Source organism: Lagenorhynchus albirostris, chromosome 6 (genome assembly GCF_949774975.1).
Source record: "Lagenorhynchus albirostris chromosome 6, mLagAlb1.1, whole genome shotgun sequence".
Taxonomy (NCBI): Eukaryota; Metazoa; Chordata; class Mammalia; order Artiodactyla; family Delphinidae; genus Lagenorhynchus; species Lagenorhynchus albirostris.
Window position 1 is genome coordinate 11856024 of NC_083100.1, and position 15512 is coordinate 11871535.

Genomic DNA, 15512 nt, shown 5'->3' on the forward strand with positions numbered 1-15512 from the left:
GAGTGTGTTGTACAGTGAAATTCTAGGAAACTGGGTTGCATTTATTAGCTGGGCATAGAAAAAATAAAGTTCTACACGTGGGCTAAATTATTTTATAAGCTGAAAGTATAAATCAGGATTAAAGACTGAAATGTATTTATTAAATTTTAAAAGGAAGTATGTACATGCATTTTATAGTTCCTGTGGATTTAATTATGTACTAAATATGGAAAATAAAAGTATTACTGGGTGGTGATGAATGTTTTCTTCCATAAAATTCTTGTTGATAAATATCTCTACTCTGGAGTCTCAGCACCCTTTGCTAGAGAGACCTGGTGTTCCTTGCTGTGCTGGGCAGAAGGGTGACCATCTTGAAGTGATAGGGAAAGGAAAGAATGACTCACCCACTTAGTGAAGGAACTAGATGAGCTCTTTAAGGTTGGTCCTAGAATCTCAATGGTACAATTTACCAGTGCTAAAGAAAGGAAGCTTGGAGAGTGAAAGCTCCAATAGCTGAAAGAGTGCTACTTTACTCTTGATGGGATAAAATGGCTTTGGTGGTGTTGGCTGTGTTGTGACTTTGAAAGTACCCCCTTCCCCCCAACCCCTGCCACAGGGGAGAGTGAGTATTCAGGTGTGAGCTCATTCTTGGTCCCGACTTGCGTTTGTCAAGGTCACGGGTTTTGTGGAAGGATAATGGCGATAGGGTACACATAGCTGTAGAGGAGTTTCCTGCAGGGTGCCCTTTCCAATGCTCAAGTGCAAAGCATTAGTTAGCTATCCAGAACGATAATTTCAGGGGCTCAGTAGGCGCATTTGTAGTCCAAAATTCAGAGCCTGTGGCTCCATTGGTCAAGGAGAAAGGAAATAGAGAAAAAATGAGAACAAAGGGGTAAGTTGGAGGAGATGTAAAATTGTATGACACTTTGGGAGCTAGTCATTGGCCATAGTTAGTTAATGATTGATAACTAACCAGAGGTCAGGAGTTAGAATTTTAGTTATTTTGCTATTTTGTTTTCTATGTAGAGTGGATTATGTAAACTGTTGTATGGGTCTCTAGAATTTATTAAGAAAAATATTAGGGCTGTTAAGTGTCTTTAAAGATGATAAAGCTGAAAATGTTCATTTTATAGATAAACTCGGGCCCAGAGAAGTTGAGTAACTTGCTCAGGATGACACAGCTGTTTTGTGGTAGCATCACCAAGAACTCCAATGTATCATCTCCAGCTTGATGCTTTTCCCCGTGCTATACTCCATACTGATGTGCGTGTGTATAATGCTTTGTCTATTTTAATTTACATACATATTAAAATATATTACGCATATGTTACATATTCACCTTTATATGTGGGCTCCATGTGTGGGTGTGTTACAGATTTAATTGCTCATTCATTTGTTCCTCACATATTTTTAATGCCAGGCACTGTTTTGGGTTCTGGGAATATGGCTGGGGAATAAGATTTAGTTTCTGTCCTCATGGAATTTATATTCTAGTGGGACAAACAGACAATAAACAGATAAAGTTATTTCAAATGGTGGTAAGTACTCTTAGGAAAAAACCAAGCAGAGTAGAGGAGTTGGTGGGCAAAGTATATGATCATGAATTTATCAAAGAAGCTAAGTGGACCACACTCAGATTTAGTTTTAATTTATTATTTTTGAGGGTTGTTTTGAAAAATTCTATGGGGCAGGAAGCATTCAAAGTTTCAAAGATATGTTGGGAAAAAATTGTAATTTATGAGAATAATTAAAGGATTTAAAAGATTGCTCGTTAAATGAAGTTTCCTCTTTTATATGTAGAGTGTTTGATTATTAGCCCTGCTTGAAAATAATTTATGAACACTGGTAATTAACTGCCTGTATCTATGATTTAGTCAACCGTTACCATAAAGTTTTAAAAATGCATTTATGACTACTGGGATTTTATTAGTGCCCTTTTTTCAACCTCCTGTTTCCTTTCTGGGAGAGGAGTATGTTTCCTAGTGCCTATGCTTCTCATATAGAAGAGCAGTGAAAACTGTGATGCTCTATTTTACACAACTTGAAAGGGTGTATCTTACGCAATAGGAAGGCAATCAGTGGACGATATGTCTTAACCAAGATAAATGTATGCTTGTTATCAGTGGAACCCGGAGTTCATTCAGAAAAGTTGGAAGACTATTGCATTGGCTTATGACTTGTTGTATGCACCTGTTTGCCCAGAGTCATAGATGCAAAGTTTTTTAGAGAGAACAACTAGGAATTCCTCCCTATTATCTCCCCCTTTTCCAATAAAAGGATCACTTTATTAAAGTACTTTGATGTTATGATGATGGGTTGATAAGTTGTTGCTTTTCAAATGGAAGGTCTCTAGCCTCCTGTGAAACTCTTAGGAAGCCTGAAATGACACATCCTGCGTGTCTGGGTCTTCCGTGCATTGACTGGTTAGCTGGATGGCCAGGCCCAGAAGTGGCTCTGTGGTTCCATGGGGTGCTGGAGGCCTGCAGTACTTTGGTCTAATGTTTGAACTTCCTGAAGACAGCCTGGACATTCTTCTTTTCTTTTTTTTTTTTTTTTTTTTTTTTGCGGTACTCGGGCCTCTCACTGCTGTGGCCTCTCCCATTGCGGAGCACAGGCTCTGGACGCGCAGGCTCAGCGGCCATGGCTCACAGGCCCAGCCGCTCCGCAGCATGTGGGATCTTCCCAGACCGGGGCACGAACCCGAGTCCCCTGCATCAGCAAGCGGACTCTCAACCACTGCGCCACCAGGGAAGCCCAGCCTGGGCAGTCTTGATTGAGCTTCCTTTTCCTTGTTAATCACTGATCATACGAACCTGGCCTGGCCTGATTTTTTTTTTTTTTTCTTCTTCGGTACGCGGGCCTCTCACTGCTGTGGCCTCTCCCGTCGCGGAGCACAGGCTCTGGACGCGCAGGCTCAGCGGCCATGGCTCACAGGCCCAGCCGCTCCGCGGCATGTGGGATCTTCCCGGACCGGGGCACGAACCCCTGTCCGCTGCATTGGCAGGAGGACTCTCAACCACTGCACCACCAGGGAAGCCCTGAACTGGCCTGATGTTAATGTCCATGTTCTGCATTGCCAGTGTCCATCCTTGGCTGGGCAAGGGCTGGTGTCCTTAGTTGTCTTCCGTTTCATTGTCTGTTCATAACTCTTTTCTGACTCTGTACAGTTTACTGCAATCTTCGGCACGTCTTCAATGCTTTAAGAGCATTCTTGCGGTCATAGAGCGATTTGGCAGCCTTGGACTAGGAGAACTCTAGTACCAGTTTCTAGGTTCTGATCGTCTCTTCAGTTGCATAAACAGTATTGAAATATATGGAATAGAGTTTCATAAAATACGTAGAATATGAGTGGTCCTGTTATGCAAACAACTATTACAGCGCTGTTGGAGAATGGGTCACAGAAGGTACCAGCTATCCTGCCTCCGTCAGCTCTGATGACTTTCAAGAAGAACCAAGATCTTAGTGAACTTCTGAGGCCATCCAAAATGGTAATAGCCAAATAACAAGGCCCTACTGTATAGCACAGGGAACTGTATTCAATATCCTGTGATAAACCATAATGGAAAAGAATGTAAAAAAAAGAATTGTCTATATGTGTGTAACTGAGTCACTTTGCTGCACAGCAGAGATTGGTACAAGATTGTAAATCAACAATACTTGAATTAAAAAAATTTAAAAATAAATAAAAAAACAAATTGGTCATAGCCACGGTCTAGTTTCCGATGGATTTTAAGGCCAGCAAATACAGAAGAGTGCTCAAGACAGTTTTGCCAGTCAACTCTTGGCATATTATGTAGTACACAAACACTTCTGCCTTTGATTAGCCCTTTGGCTGTGGTTCGCTTTGTTTTCATCTTATCAATGATTATTTGCTTTTTTTCCTTCAGTCTTTTTTAAAATTTAATTTAATTTATTTATTTATACAGCAGGTTCTTATTAGTTATCTATTTTATACATATTAGTGTATATATGTCAATCCCAATCTCCCAATTCATCCCACCACCACCACCACTTCCCCTGGCTTTGCCCCCTTGGTGTCCATACGTCTGTTCTCTGCATCTGTGTCTATTTCTGCCTTGCAAATGGGCTCATCTGTACCATTTTTCTAGATCCCACATATATGCGTTAGTATAGAATATTTGTTTTTCTCTTTCTGACTTACTTCACACTGTATGACAGTCTCTAGGTCCATCCACGTCTCTACAAATGACCCAATTTTGTTCCATTTTGTGGCTAATACTCCATTGTATATAAGTACCACATCTTCTTTATCCATTTGTCTGTTGATGGGCATCTAGGTTGCTTCCATGACCTGGCTATTGTAAATAGTGCTACAATGAACATTGGGGTCCATGTGTCTTTTTGAATTATGGTTTTCTCTGGGTATATGCCCAGTAGTGGGATTGCTGGGACATATGGTAATTCTATTTTTAGTTTTTTAAGGAACCTCCATACTGTTCTCCATAGTGACTGTATCAATTTACATTCCCACCAACAGTGCAAGAGGGTTCCCTTTTCTCCACACCCCCTTCAGCATTTGTTGTTTGTAGATTTTCTGATGATGCCCATTCTAACCGGTGTGAGGTGATGCCTCATTGTAGTTTTGATTTGCATTTCTCTAATAATTAGTGATGTAGAGAAGCTTTTCAAGTGCCTCTTGGCCATCTGTATGTCTTCTTTGGAGAGATGTCTATTTAGGTCTTCTGCCCAGTTTTTTGATTGGGTTGTTTGTTTTTTTAATATTGAACTGCATGAGCTGTTTATATATTTTGGAGATTAATCCTTTGTCCCTTGATTCGTTTGCAAATATTTTCTCCCATTCTGAGGGTTGTCTTTTCGTCCTGTTTGTAGTTTCCTTTGCTGTGCAAAAGCTTTGAAGTTTCATTAGGTCCCATTTGTTTACAAAAATAAACAATTTTTATTGGAATTTTTTATTTTTATTAATATAATGGAAATTTTTATTTCCATTACTCTAGGGGAAGGGTCAAAAAAGATCTTGCTGTGATTTATGTCAAAGAATGTTCTTCCTGTGTTTTCCTCTAAGAGCTTTATAGTGTCCAGTCTTATATTTATTTAATTTATTTATATTATGTTTATTAATATGATAAACATTATATTATTATTTCATTTATTTCTGCTCTGATCTTTTTCATTTCTTTCCTTCTACTAACTTCAGGTTTTGTTTGTTCTTCTTTCTCTGGTTCCTTTAGATGTAAGGTTAGAGTTTTTATGTGAGATTTTTCTTGTTCCTTGACGTAGGATTTTATTGCTATAAACTTCCCTCTTAGAACTGCTTTTGCTGCATCCCGTAGGTTTTGGATCATCAGGTTTTTTGTTGTCATTTGTCTCTAGGTATTTTTTGATTTCCTCTTTGATTTCTTCAGTGATCTCTTGGTTATTTAGTAACGTATTGTTTAACCTCCATGTGTTTGTGTTTTTTATGTTTTTTTCCCTGTAATTTATTTCTAATCTCATAGCTTTGTGGTCGGAAAAGATACTTGATATGATTTCAGTTTTCTTAAATGTACCAAGGCTTAATGTGTGACCCAAGATGTGATCTATCCTGGAGAATGTTCTGTGTGCACTTGAGAAGAAAGTGTAATCTGCTGTTTTCAGATGGAATGTCCTATAAATATCAATTAAAACTATCTGGTCTACTGTGTCATTTAAAGCTTGTGTTTCCTTATTAATTTTCTGTCTGGATGATCTGTCCATTGGTGTAAGCGAGTTGTTAAAGTCCCCCACCATTATTGTGTTACTGTCGATTTCCTCTTTTATAGCTGTTAGCATTTGCCTTATGTATTTGCCTTATGTATTATGCCCTATGCTGGATGCATATATGTTTATAATTGTTATATCTTCTCTTGGATTGATCCCTTGATCATTATGTAGTGTCCTTCCTTGTCTCTTATAACATTCTTTATTTTAAAGTTGATTTTATCTTTATGAGTATTGCTATTTCAGCTTTCTTTTGATTTCCGTTTGCATGGATTATCCTTTTCCATCCCCTCACTTTCAGTCTGTATGTGTCCCTAGGTCTGAAGTGGGTCTCTTGTAGACAGCATATAGATGGGTCTTGTTTTTGTATCCATTCAGCGAGCCTGTGTCTTTTGGTTGGAACATTTAATCCATTCACATTTAAGGTACTTATCAATATGTATGTTCCTATTACCATTTTCTTAATTGTTATGGGTTTGTTTCTGTAGGTCCTTTTCTTCTCTTGTGTTTCTCACCTAGAGAAGTTCCTTTAGTATTTCTTGTAGAGCTGGTTTGGTGGTGCTGAATTCTCTTAGCTTTTGCTTGTCTGTAAAGCTTTTGATTATTCCATTGAATGTGAATGAGATCCTTGCTAGGTAGAGTAATCTTGGTTGTAGGTTCTTTCCTTTCATCAATTTAAATATATTGTGCCACTCCCTGTGGCTTGTAGAGTTTCTGCTGAGAAATCAGCTGTTAACCTTATGGGAGTTCCCTTGTATGTTATTTGTCTTTTTTTCCTTGTTGGTTTCAATAATTCTTCTTTGTCTTTAATTTTTGTCAGTTTCATTACTATTTGTCTTGGTGTGTTTCTCTTTGGGTTTATCCTGCCTGGGACTCTCTGTGCTTCCTGGACTTGGGTGGCTATTTCCTTTCCCGTGTTAGGGAAGTTTTCATCTATGATCTCTTCACATATTTTCTTGGGTCCTTTCTCTCTCTCTCCTCCTTCTGGGACCCCTATAATGCGAATGTTGTTGCGTTTAATGTTGTCCCAGAGGTCTTTTAGGCTGTCTTCATTTCTTTTCATTCATTTTTCTTTATTCTGTTCTGCTGCAGTGAATTCCACCATTCTGTCTTCCAGGTGACTTATCTGTTCTTCTGCCTCAGTTACTCTGCTATTGATTCCTTCTAGTGCGTTTTTCATTTCAGTTATTGTATTGTTCATCTCTGTTTGTTTGTTCTTTAATTCTTCTAGGTGTTAGTTCTTTAATTTTTCTGGGTCTTTGTTAAACGTTTCTTGCATCTTCTCGATCTTTGCCTCCATCCTTTTTCCGAGGTCCTGGATCATCTTCACTATCATTATTCTGAATTCTTTTTCTGGAAGCTTGCCTATCTCCACTTCATTGAGTTGTTTTTCTGGGGTTTTATCTTGTTCCTTCATCTGGTCCATAGTCCTCTGCCTTTTCATTTTGTCTGTCTTTCTGTGAATGTGGTTTTCATTCCACAGGCTGCAAAATTTTAGTTCTTCTTGCTTCTGCTGTCTGCCCTCTGGTTGATTATTTGCTTATTTTCATTATTATTTCATAAAATGTATTTATATCAATGCAACAAGTATATGTCCAATTACTTGTTGAGTCCCTACTCTGTGCCCAGACATGTTTTTGAAAATGGAGATTCTCTAGTGACTCAGGCAGAGTAATAGGTTTTTGTCCTCATGGAGTGTATGTTATTGCAGTGGAAGAGACAAATGATAAGCAAGCAAACAAAAGTAATATAATTTCAGGGAGTAAGCATTACAGAGAATATCAAGTAGTGTAAAGTGATAGAGATGAAAGGTAGCGTGGGCTGATTTTGACAGGGGTAGTCAGAAAAGTAGGCAGTGTTTGAGCAAACACCTGAATGAGGTGAAGGAGAAAGTTATGGCACGTGTGTGCTGGTGAAGACTGTTCTCAGAAAAGGCAGCAGCAGATGGAGTCCTACACTGGGAACAATTCCAGCATGTTCCCACACATCCGTAGCAGCAGAGAGAGGGGCTGGGGAGGCGACTGGAATAGTAGGCTAGGGCCAGATCCTGGAGGGCTTGATAGACTGTGATGAGTCATTTGGATTCATTCTAAGTGTGATGGGAAGCCCATGAAGAAGGTTAGCATATATGCCAGGACCACCCAACATGCCTACCAAGTTTCCTATTGGAGAGACATGGAGCTCTGCTGTTTGGAGTTCTTCTTTTGATTGAGCCAATCAGCTGGGACCTCTTAGAAATGAACTAAAGCCACCTGTGACCTAGATTTTCCTAGAAGTGTTCCCAGCATCACCCAGGGGTGCATTCAGGAGATTTCCTCTTTAGTCTTGCCACAGCAGCCTACTGCTCAGGCCCCTGGGATGCCCATTGGCCAAACTGGGCCCTTTGAATGTTATGACTACAGTTTGGTCCTAGTTCCAGGCCTGTCTGGGTGCTTGGCCACCTACCTGGTGATCGTTGACACATTCCTTGCAAGACACACCTAATCTGGTTTCTTTAAAGCCAGATCCCAGTTCTTCGTAAAGAATGGCAAAGGCCCTTCCTGCTGGGGTAGGAGCATTGATTTAAGCTAACCCTGATTTTATATACCTTGATTCGGTCATTTTTGTTTTGGAATCCATGTCACCTGACATGACCTGTTCACATTATTGGCCCTATTACTACTTGTACTTATTTCAGCGCTCTTTGTATCTTAACTGGTTTTTAGGTTATGAGATCCAAATTTAAACGTGCTGATATCACTTGGCTGCCAGTTGACTGAGTGGAAGTCTGTATGTTTTGGGAAGTACAGTATTAGTTCATTTTAATCCTTTACTCTTCTGTATGCTAGATGCTAGTCTGCTCCAACACCTACATTTCAGAGCATTCTTTCTGTGACATTTAAAACCCATCATGGAAACATATGGCATCAGTCAGGTAGAGTGAGTTAGCTTGGGCTTTTATTGCTTTTTTTAAACTGGATTTTACCTACTTCCTGGAAGATGTTGGCCGAGTTAACTTTTATGATGTTTGGATATGCCATGTGCTTTAAGGTGTGAATTCTGTGACCATTGTTTCGGACAGCCAGCTCTAGTGGTTTCATGGGGCCATGCTAGTGGGTTAATGAAAGCCTCAATAGGGTGGTGGCCAGGTGGCTGGTGGGGGAGAGTGATCTTCATGATCTGAGTTCCTGCAATTAGAACGGTTTAGTTGGGAAGTAGAAGCTGTAAAAATACTCACTAATGAATGAGCCACTTTAAAACTCTCTCCTTGCTTATTATCGTACTATCCTTAATACCAAGGACCGTGCCTCCATCGGTTTAATTCGACATTGAAAATGTGCATTTTGCAAAAGATGCAGGATTTCATGAAGTCAATGAAAGTGATGTCAAAGAAGGTCTGGGATTCACAAATAGTCAATGACCAGTAAAGGTCTAGCAGAATTAGAGGAGTCACCTGTTGAAGAAACAAATCAAAGATAATGACTCTCTTAGTGCTTCTAATGCACATGGTAAAAATAGGATTAAGAGAGGCCCTTGGGGAAATTGGTAAAGCCTTTGAATATTTCTATAGAAATGGTCCTTCATGTGATTGTTCTGTAAAAACCAAACAAGAAGTCAAAGATGAAACATGATGGAAAAATAATCCAAAAAATGAACACTCAGTCACACTCTGTTCATTCTGAGACTTTGCCAGTAGATGCAACTGAGACTTTTTTGTTAAAATAAGGTGAAAGAGCTTTTCCCCGTATATTTTAGTTTCAATATGTCCAACATTTTAGTTTTCCAGTATAAAATTCCATTCAACCCCCCCCCTTTTTTTTTTCACTATGAAAATCAGGTGCCGGTGTTAAATAGACTTTACTTTTTTTTTTGTATTTTTCTTTTTTTTTTTTTGCCTGCTCTGCGTGGCATGCGGATCTTAGTTCCCCGACTGGGATTGAACCTGCACCCCCTGCAGTGGAAGCGTGCAGTCCTAACCACTGGACTGCCTAGACTTTACTTTTTAAAATGACCTTTTTCTGCTACCAGTTATGTTCAGCTGATAAAGGCATCCTGCGTATTTCTTTTAGGCATGTGGCAGAAGACAGTCATGGGAAGCCCTTTTCTTTTGCTCCCCAAATTTTGCTAAGTAGAAATTGGAGTTTCTCATTGTTCCAGAGCTGTGATGCCAGTTGTTAAGCAGGCAGGTGGCAAAGCTCCAGGGATATTTCACTCCTGTGAACCCAAGAAAGACCATTAGTGCTCATGGGTTGTTTTCAAGAACTCACTGGAACAGAGTGATGCTAACCAACTTTGTAGTAAACACAAGTAAGATATCGGTTCCTCACAGGACCCCCATAAAAACTCTTCCTGGCCCTTAGAACTGGATATGGACCAGTTCTGAAGACAGCTGCATCAAGAGGACCCACCAGAGAAGTTTGTCTGACAGCAAATAGCTATTCATAAAGGGCTTGCTACTTAAGGGGATTATCTAGTGTCTAATTCCCATGTCAGCTCCACTGTGTTTCCTGAAGGAGGTGAGTTTGAGCAGATTTTTTTTTCTAAGAAAGAAATACGAATTGATGAAGTGCTAGTGCGAGATTGGGATAGATAGGGATATAATCCAAGAGGAAGGAAATGGAAATAGAAGCAGATTTTCTTGGCTTTGAAGAGAATTACCAAGAAACAAAGTTTGGGCAATAGAGTTGCATACTATACTGATAGCATTTCTGTAACCACCATATCAGTGTGATTGTGCACCGTTAGGTCTTTATTTTTTTTTTAATTAATTATTTTTGTTGAAGTATAGTTGCTATATAATTTATATGTTACAGATGTACAATATAGTGACTCATAACTTTTATATTGAAAATATTTTTTTTAATATTTACTTATTTTTTATTTTTGGCTGTGTCAAGGTCTTAGTTGCAGCATATGGGATGTTTCGTTGCGGTGCTCGGGCTTCTCTGTAGTTGTGGTGCGTGGGCTTAGTTGCCCCGTGGCATGTGGGATCTTAGTTCCCAGACCAGGGATCGAACCCCCGTCCTATGCATTGGAAGGCAGATTCTTAACCAGTGGACCACCAGGGAAGTTCCGTGACTCATAACTTTTAAAGGTTATACTCCATTTATAGTTATTATAAAATATTGGCTATATTCTCCATGTGGTATAATATATCCTTGTAGCTTATTTTCTACCTAATAGTTTGTACCTCTTACTCCCCTACCCCTGTATTGTCCCTCCCCCCTCCCCACTGGTAACCACTAGTTTGTTCTCTAGATCTGTGAGTCTGCTTCGTTTTTGTTACATTCACTAGTTTGTTGTATTTTTTTAGATTTTTAGGGAGCACTTCATTAGTGGCGTGTGGGATGTAATCTTGTAAGAAAACCAGTTAGGCAGTTGACCCGGTTCTGATCTGCTCACATATAGATGAGCATAAGACCTTGACAACTCCAACACCAAAGTTAGACTGTAGATCATTCTTGTACAGAGATGATGCTGTGATGCCACCACTGTGATCTGCCTCAGCATCTTTCTGGATTCATAACATTATCCTCATTCATTCTCTCTCTTTTTTCCTGGTCTTCATGTGTCAGGTTTATGGAGTACTTTCCATAGCAATTTAAAAACTCCGTATTTTAAAATCTGATTATTTTGTCACATTCCTTTAGTGATCCCTTGTTATTGCCAAAGGAGCACACACTTTTATTAGTGCAGTAAAAGCAAAAGCAAAATGTTATTTAGGACATCTGGTATGGGGAGAAATCATAAAACTCATTTTCAAATGGAGTAGAAATGATACTGGATTGTGTGCTGTTAAAGGTTACCCATGCTCCCTCTACAGAGTTATGTCTAGGGATTTTCATTTTAGTATTAGTATTTGGAGTTCATTTACTGTACAACATTGATACAAATGAGTTCTGAAGCCCTGACTACTAAGTGACTGGCCCAAAGATTATCATATTAAGTAGGATATAAGTAGGATATGTTAATACCCTGAGGTTCATTGTTGGTATTGCTAATGAAGAAAAGAGTAGCTTGGGTATTGCTAAAGAGAAATTCAATTCAGAAGTCAAAGTTTTTTGTGAATGCGGGATTTCTGTAGGGTCTTTTTTTTTGATGGCATTTAAAGTTGATTTGGACTTATTGTAAGAAGAATGAATAATTCCAGATGAGATAAAACTTATAGAAACCAAGAAAGACCACAAAAATGTTGATACCGTGACCATTGGAAATCCAATGCACTATGATCTAATGTTTTGGATTGCTGGTGCTAGAGACGGAGAGAACTATTTCTACTGCTGTATTGCCTTTGGAAAGCAGATGGCATCTTTTGAAAGCCATGCTCTCTGAATGGCTCATTTCATTGTCCTGTTGGCATTCAAAGGGGGGAACCCACCAGGATCTGAGATGTGGCATCCATGGCACTTTTTGTGGATCTTGTTTGTAATATTTTTGTCATAAATATGCATAGTAGCCTTCCCAGAGAGTCTTAATACAGAACCTTGCATAATTTGAGGACTGAAGAAACCGCAATATGGTATAAAAAGAAAAACCCCAAAAATGTAGTAATTTGAATAAAAAGAAGCCGAAAATAGGATGGTGTGGGGAATGTTTAGGGAATGGTGAATTTAAAGCTAACAAGACCCTCCAGTGTAAGCCCCTCAGCCGTGCAGTCTCTGCAGGTCCTTTATTCCTTATGCTAATTTTCTTCTTCCCTTGCCTTTCAAAGTATTGTCTCTTTTCTCCTTTTATCTTTCCATTCAGAAAATTTCTGTGTCTTCTTTACTACAAAAGCATTTAAAGGAAGATTAAGACACAGAATGTTCTGAAAGTAGTCTTGTCCTCTTCTGGGTGATCAAAATAGTATTACAGTATTTTGTAAGAATAACAAATACCTATTTATACTTGGGCAGGCCTCTTTTTAGCTATTTTCCTTACCTGATTCCTTGCATTAGAAAGGTGTTTTCTGTTTGTAAGGTTGTTACTCTGAGCTGATTTGTTTTTCTTTTTTAATTTATTTTATTGAAGAATAGTTGATTGACAATGGTGTGTTAATTTCTACTGTATAGCAAAGTGATTCAGTATATATATACATATATGTATACATTCCTTTTATATTCTTTTCCATTATGATTTATCACAGGATATTGAATATAGTTCCCGTGCTATACAGCAGGACTTTGTTGTTTATCCATTCTGTATATAATAGTTTACATCTACTAATCCCAAACTCCCGCTCCATCCCTCCCCCATCACCCCACCCCTGATTTGGTTTCTATGTGCAGTCCCTTTGTATTCTTATTACAAATTCTTTAAAAAGAATTTTTTTTTAATTTTTTGGTTACACCCCATGACATGTAGGATCTTCCCTGACCAGGGACCAAATCCATAGCTGCTGCAGTGGAAGAATGGGGTCTTAACCACTGGACCACCAGGGTCCCTGTATTCTTATTCCTGATTTACAGTGGAATATGTGGTTTTGCTGACTTTACACTAGATCAGGAGTCAACAAATTAGCCTTATTGGCCAAAATCTGGCCATCACCTGTTTCTGTAGTTTTGGGGGGGGTAGCACAGCTATACCCCTTTCCTTATGTATTATCTGTGGCTGCTTTCCGACTATAACAGCAGAGTTGAGTTCTTGCAACAGAAATTGTAGGTAGATATGGTAGGTAAAACTTATATTGTGATTTTTTTTGCTCCTTATCTCTTTTTTACGTTTCTGTGGTCTCATGGCATTTTGGATGGTTATATCACAGCAGGCATGAGTTATGTGTCTTTAATTGTTAGTGCAATATGACATAGGTAATGGCTTCCCTAAGAATTCATTGATTCTGAGTCAGGATGCCACATTGAGATGGTGAGAGTGCATTTTTATATTCGCAAAGAGCAAGGGTTTTAAAACCTTCACTGTAAATTAATGAAATCAAAGTCAGATCTGTGTTGTTCTGGAAAATAATGATTGCCAGTTGCTGGAAGAAAGTGAGCCTTAGGGAGCCTTCTGATTTGTGTTGAGAGTGCTTCTATAGTAAGCAAGGATTCTATAGATGTAGGGCTACACATCAGCCCTTTGTATAGATTAGTCATTTTTGCCCTGCCTTACATGCTTTTTGGATAATCAGAATGAAGTGCGTGTACAAGCCAGTAACTAGGGGTCTTTGCTTAAAATAATGAGAAACTTTAATATTTCTTTAGTTTACAAAGGAAAGCAATGTCACTTGGCAACCTCTGTTATTCGTGACCATGCTTATGGCTGTGTCGTGATTTCCAAATGACATTAACGTAACAGTCATTTAAGTTTTGAGGCTGACAGTTTGGAGCTCCACTAGGTCAAACACCTCTTCCTTGGGCAGATTCCTTGGCTTTGGAGAATTTCAGATTTATTGAAGTACCTATAAAATCTTAGTTCTGTTCAAATTTTAGAACCTGTATCATCTGCAATTTAGGATTCTTTGTGGAAAGAAGGAAGCTCTTTGAAACCTCAACCATTCTTTATTCAGTGTAAATTTCGATAAGAAGCAAAACTTTGTCACTGTGAATGACAGTTGACCAGCATGGAGCAAGTCTATTACATAAGAAGTATCAGAGATAAAATGGATAATTTCCAACTCTTTCTGGTATAGCTCTTGGTAGACTTAATAAAACTCACAACCACCTGAGCACAACTCAGGACCGTTTCCTACAGATGATGGTGTAAATAGCACCCCCCGTGGTTACAGTGTCAAAACCTCAGTTTCAGCAAAAGCCAAATTTAATACCAGCAGCATTCCAAAGCAATTACGCTGTTGTTGTAGTTAAATTATCCGGAGAGTTGGGTTTGATTGCCCTTTGCTCATTAAAACCAATAGTTTAGGATTGGAATTGTCTGTATGTTCACATTCCTGCCCACAGCTAGTGAGGTGATGTAGCTTGATATAGAGCCCAGCTTTATTTCTAAGTTTAGCTTCACATCACGAGCCAGCAGTGAAACCTAGAAGTGTTGGTTTTCATGGAAGCGGCATGGAAAACCTCAGCAATCCCCGAATCTCCACTGCAATGCACATATGTGAGTCTGCCGCTGGGACGGGGGCAGAGGCGCAGGGTTAGATTTCACAACGCTACTTTCACAAGACTGGCCTCAGCCTTGTGCGCATTTGCTTCCAAGGCTTCTAGTGACGGTAAAAGACAGCACCTTGGACTTCAGACAGCTTTGATGGCGAGTTTTCAAGCTTTGTTCTTGCGATACCTTTTCAACAAGGAATTGTTTGGTGTCTGATAATAGTACAGAATTCAGTGATAAAAACACTCATTTCCTCGCTAGCTTCATCCGAAAGTGGGAAGAAGAGGGTGCAGGAGGGATTAACCATTGAGCCATGTGGATGTACGCACTTAAGTGGGTTCCTTCCTACGTGCCCAGATCTCTGCCAGCTGTGTACTTGTTCATCTTCCACAGGGGGGTGAGGGTTTTCCTCTGACGTAGGGACATTCCAGATGGACAAGAGTGTAAATGCCAGGTTACATTTTTAGGGGCTTACTAATGGAGCCGCAGCAGATTAAGAGGGCAAAGAAAAAGGAAGACTGCTTATCTTAGTAGCGAAGTGTGGACCGGACACCATTAGATTTACTGTTCATGAGATCCTCTTCTATTGACATTTTATAAACTAACAGGGTATTTCAACTTGCTCCAAGGGATAGAGAGGAGATTCTTAATGCTACCTTTTGTTGAATTAATATTTCAGATAACCTTTTAGTAAAGCCACTTATCAAATCTTGGTTTTAAAGTTAACTTTTAATCTTGTCTTAGGGCAAAACACAACAAAACAAACAATGCAAAAAAAAAAACCCACCCAAACAAAACCAACCCCGAATTTAATT

The 15512-nt window shown here is 39.2% G+C and overlaps 1 protein-coding gene across 3 annotated transcripts in view; it reads left to right on the forward strand.

Annotated features, from left to right (window-relative positions):
* The window catches only part of IRS1 (insulin receptor substrate 1), a 65248-nt gene that overhangs the window by 23415 nt on the left and 26321 nt on the right, over positions 1-15512 (forward strand). For 2 of the 3 annotated variants that reach the window (XR_009541028.1, XR_009541027.1), the window contains one exon: positions 1113-1242. The exons of the other annotated variant lie outside the window; for it this stretch is intronic. The gene's annotated coding sequence lies outside the window, so the exon portion shown is untranslated. The remainder of the gene's footprint in view (positions 1-1112; positions 1243-15512) is intronic. 3 annotated transcript variants of the gene reach the window in all.